The sequence below is a fragment of the Nematolebias whitei genome, chromosome 9 (genome assembly GCF_014905685.2).
Source record: "Nematolebias whitei isolate Nwh7 chromosome 9, NemWhi1, whole genome shotgun sequence".
NCBI lineage: Eukaryota > Metazoa > Chordata > Actinopteri > Cyprinodontiformes > Rivulidae > Nematolebias > Nematolebias whitei.
The window spans coordinates 3,465,180-3,470,374 of record NC_056506.1 but is presented as its reverse complement, the minus strand read 5'-3'; positions in this window follow the sequence as shown (position 1 = coordinate 3,470,374).

Genomic DNA, 5,195 nt, shown 5'->3' with positions numbered 1-5,195 from the left:
CTCTTAAATAGCACCGTCTCAGAGTGGATCAACCAGTTTTGCTGCTGGCAACCAAAACCAGCTGATCACATGCTCAAGAAGGACCATCAGCCTAACAATGGATCATTAGCACACTGATGGCTGTTTACTATTCACAGAGGGCTGAGTGATACTAGCAATCACAGCATTGTAAGAGGGGGACAGTTGAACCCGGAGGCTCCACCCCTGTTTAACGATGGATGATTTCTTTTCACAAAGATGGCCTCCTTTACTCCTCTCTCAAACCATCGTTCCTCTCTGTCCAGGATGTGAACATCTTCATCCCTGAAAGAGTGACCGCTGGCCTGGAGATGAGTGTAGACCTCAGAGTCCTGGCCTGATGATGTTGATCCACTCTGAGACGGTGCTATTTAAGAGACTGAGCTGAATACAGCTCCTCAGACTGAGGAAGTCTCTCGGATGAGAGACGAAACGTTTCTACATTTTTTTGTTGATTTGCTTTGTTTTGTTTTTTTGAATGTCCAGAGGACCAGATTTAACTTTTTTAGACTTTGAACGCTTGGTTTCATCTCACCTTAAGTCCATCACCAACCCCCTCCTGGACCCCCTGCAGTTTGCCTACATGGCCAACAGGTCTATAGATGACGCAATAATCCTGGCTTTCCACTTCATCCTGCAGCACCTGGACTCCCCAGGAACCTACGCCAGGATCCTGTTCGTGGACTTCAGCTCTGCATTTAACACCATCCTCCCTGCTCTGCTCCAAGACAACCTTTCCCTGTTCCATGTACCTGGCTCCACCTGCAGGTGGATCACAGACTTCCTGACAGACCGGAGTCAGTGCGTGTGGCTGGGGAGAGCTGTCTCGGACACTCAGACTGTAAGCACAGGATCTCCACAGGGCTGTGTGCTTCCCCCCTGCTTTTCTCCCTGTACACCAACTGCTGCACCTCCAGCCACGGCTCTGTGAAACTTATTAAGTTTGCAGATGACACCACCCTCATCGGGCTCATCTCGGACGGTGATGAGTCTGCATACAGGAGGGAGGTGGACCGGCTGGTGACCTGGTGCAGCAGCAACAACCTGGAACTCAATGCCCGGAAGACAGTGGAGATGATTGTGGGTTTCAGGAAAGCCACAGCCCCTCTGCCCCCCCTCACCTGTAATGACACCCCCATCACCACTGCGAACTCTTATCGGTTCCTCGGCACCACCATCACCCAGGACCTCAAGTGGGAGCCGACCATCAGCTCCCTCATCAAGAAGGCCAAGCAGAGACTGTACTTCCTGCGACAGCTGAAGAAGGCCAAGCTGCCGGTCGAGCTGATGGTGCAGTTCTACACGGCCATCATCGAGTCCATCCTCAGCTCCTCCATCACGGTGTGGTACGCCGGGGCCACTGCCAGGGACAGACTCAGACTGCAGCGCATTGTGCACTCAGCTGAGAAGGTGATCGGCTGCAGCCTTCCATCCCTCCACGACCTGTACGTCTCCAGGACTGTGAGGCGAGCAGGTCGGATCACAGCTGACCCTGCTCACCCTGCACATGGACTGTTTGAACCACTCCCCTCAGGCAGGAGGCTTCGGCCCATTTGGACCAGAACCTCCCGCCATAAGAACAGTTTCTTCCCCTCTGCTGTTGGACTCCTGAACACTCATAATGCTACCTCATAATTTCTGCTTTGGTCACATTACATCTGTATTATAATTGAATACTCCATCTGTACTGTTTTCTAAGCTTTTTTATTGTTTTCTATTGTATGGGTGTACACATGTTTTATGTAATGTTTTCATTTTTACTTCATTTTACTTTATTACTATTCGCACCTTTATGTCGAAGCAAATTCCTAGTTTGTGAACCTTGTTCATTGACATGGCAATAATAAACTGATTCTGATTCATCAGGCAAGGAAACGCAGAACAAAACTGAATCTTCCCCCAACAGCTTACTCCAAAGTGGAACAAACCAGTTCTGCTTGTGATAAGGTGGTCTCTTTGGCAGGCTAAACAACATTAACACAAACTAGGAAGTTCCTGGAGAAACTTTGACAGGGACTGCCAGGCTGCTGCAGTATCTCTGGCTTCCATTTTGAATCAAAATGGCTCCAAGCGTTAATCAGCTCTAGAGATATGTCTGATGATTACTTTCTGTGAGTTTCAAACAAATCCAACAGTGAGTTTCAGTTAACTTCAGGTGACTTGACAGCAGCAGTTAGTGTGAGAAATGTTCTCATTCATTTTCTTTGTTGAAATACAGTGTCTTTGTTGGCAAAATATGAGTGTATCTTTGATCTGATCACGTTAATTAGCTAACTTATCTTGATCAGCATCTGATGCTTAAAAACATGTCTTGAGTTCCATCCAGATAGCTTAAACTTTGTTAGCATGCAAACTAGTATGCTAGGCTAACACTTTATTTTCTTACCAAACCTCTACAGGTGACCCACCTGACTCTGGGTAACAAGGTACTGATGTTATCTCATATGCTAACAGGTGATGCTAATGCTAAGCTAACTAGCCTATTAGGCTAACATCTTATTTTTCTGCCAAATCTCTACAGGTGACCCACCTGACCTCGGGTAAAAAGGTACTATTTCATATGCAAACAGGTAGTGCTAATGCTAAGCTAATAGTCCATTTTCACATGATGTCAGAACTTCCATTCTGACTGGACACAGCTGCACTTCTAGGTAACCACGGACCTGTCTGTAAACTTCACGGAATTTCATTCATTCAACCTTTATTTATAGAGATCAAATTACAAGATATAGCACAAGGTAAGGTTAACAAAAACAGTATTTAAGTGTTAGTTAGCTGTGGCAACGTTATCCATCATTATCAATTTACCATTCTGTAACTGTGTAAGGAAACAGCCTCCAATTGTAAAGTAAGCTAGCTAGCAGCTAACAGGTAGCAAACAGGTAGCTAAACTCTACACTGCTGCTGCCTGTCAGTGCTGTAACATTAAAATGTTTACTTTATCTATTAATGTAAAATCTCTGACATCTTCCAACACTGTTGTTTAGAATAGCATTTTAAATATTGAATTAAAAACTATATGTCAAACCATTTCCATGTTCTGATGATTAATAATTTCTCTTTTTACTTTATTCTTGTGTCCATCTTTCTCAGCAGCAGCAACTCAGCAAAGAGGACACCCTGAAGACCCTGAAGACTCTGAAGACCCTGAAGACCCAGGCTTGTCTGAGGATTTTAGCAGACAGGACCATGTGAAGGGTGAGGGAGTACCAGTCAATCGGGAGGTTCAATCAGCTGTGGGTCATCTGCTGCTGCCTAATATCAAATTACCAGGAGCCTCTTGATGTAAAAGGAGACAAATCAGTCTGGAACCTCCCAGCTCCTTAAAGTAACACTTCTTGGATGAACATTCATTACTGCAAGCAGCTGTGATGGAAATCTTTCCTTATACCTTATCTTTAAAAAAAATCTATTAATGAATTGATGTTGTGAAGAATTCTGTCAAAACTTGTTTAAATAGCTTGTCTTCAGTAATCTGCATATGTACATATTTTACATTTAAATTGCATCTGTTTGTATATTTTACACATCTGGTAATGTAGTACATGGAGGAGGGGAGGAAATGCTCAAATTAAAGCTTCTGTTTTGAACAATTAAACAAGGTTTGTGGCTTCTTCTTGCAAACATTCATTTAATAATTGTACTGAACACTGTACATGGAGCAATGTTGTGAAGAAACTATACATACATACATACATATACATATACATATACATATACATATATATATATATATATATATATATATAAATAATGTATATATAAATTATGTGTATTATTTATTAAATATATAAAATACTGTATATATATACAGGTCCTTCTCAAAAAATTAGCATATTGTGATAAAGGTCATTATTTTCCATAATGTAATGATAAAAATGAAACTTTCATATATTTCAGATTCATTGCACACCAACTGAAATATTTCAGGTCTTTAATTGTTTTAATACTGATGATTATGGCATACAGCTCATGAAAACCCAAAATGCCTGTCCCAAAAAATTAGCATATCATGAAAAGTTTCTCTAAACAAGCTATTAACCTAACCATCTGAATCAACGACGTAACTCTAAACACCTGCAAAAGATTCCTAAGGCTTTTAAAAACTCCCAGCCTTGTTCATTACTCAAAACCGCAATCATGGGTAAGACTGCCGACCTGACTGCTGTCCAGAAGGCCATCATTGACACCCTCAAGCAAGAGGGTAAGACACAGAAAGAAATTGCTGAACGAATAAGCTGTTCCCAGAGTGCTGTATCAAGGCACCTCAGTGGGAAGTCTGTGGGAAGGGAAAAGTGTGGCAGAAAACACTGCACAGCGAGAAGAGGTGACCGGACCCTGAGGAGGATTGTGGAGAAGGGCCGATTCCAGACCTTGGGGGACCTGCGGAAGCAGTGGACTGAGTCTGGAGTAGAAACATGCAGAGCCACCGTGCACAGGCGTGTGCAGGAAATGGGCTACAGGTGCCGCATTCCCCAGGTCAAGCCACTCTTGAACAAGATACTGTGTCAGAAGCATCTCGCCTGGGACTGCTGCTGAGTGGTCCAAAGTTATGTTCTCTGATTACAGTAAATTTTGCATTTCCTTTGAAAATCAAGGTCCCAGAGTCTGGAGGAAGAGAGGAGACACAGAATTCACATTGCTTGAGGTCCAGTGTCAAGTTTCCACAGTCACTGGGGTGTCATGTCAGCTGCTGGTGTTGGTGCACTGTGTTTTATCAAGCGCAGGGTCAATGCAGCTAGATATCAGGAGATTTTGGAGCACTTCATGCTTCCATCTGCTGAAAAGCTTTATGGAGATGAAGATTTCATTTTTCAGCACGACCTGGCACCTGCTCACAGTGCCAAAACCACTGGTAAATGGTTTACTGACCATGGTATTACTGTGCTCAATTGGCCTGCCAACTCTCCTGACCTGAACCCCATAGAGAACCTGTGGGATATTGTGAAGAGAAAGTTGAGAGACGCAAGACCCAACACTCTGGATGAGCTTAAGGCCGCTATCGAAGCATCCTGGGCCTCCATAACACCTCAGCAGTGCCACAGGCTGATTGCCTCCATGCCACGCCGCATTGAAGCAGTCATTCATGCAAAAGGATTCCCGACCAAGTATTGAGTGCATAACTGAACATGATTATTTGAAGGTTGGTGTTTTTTGTATTAAAAACACTTGTCTTT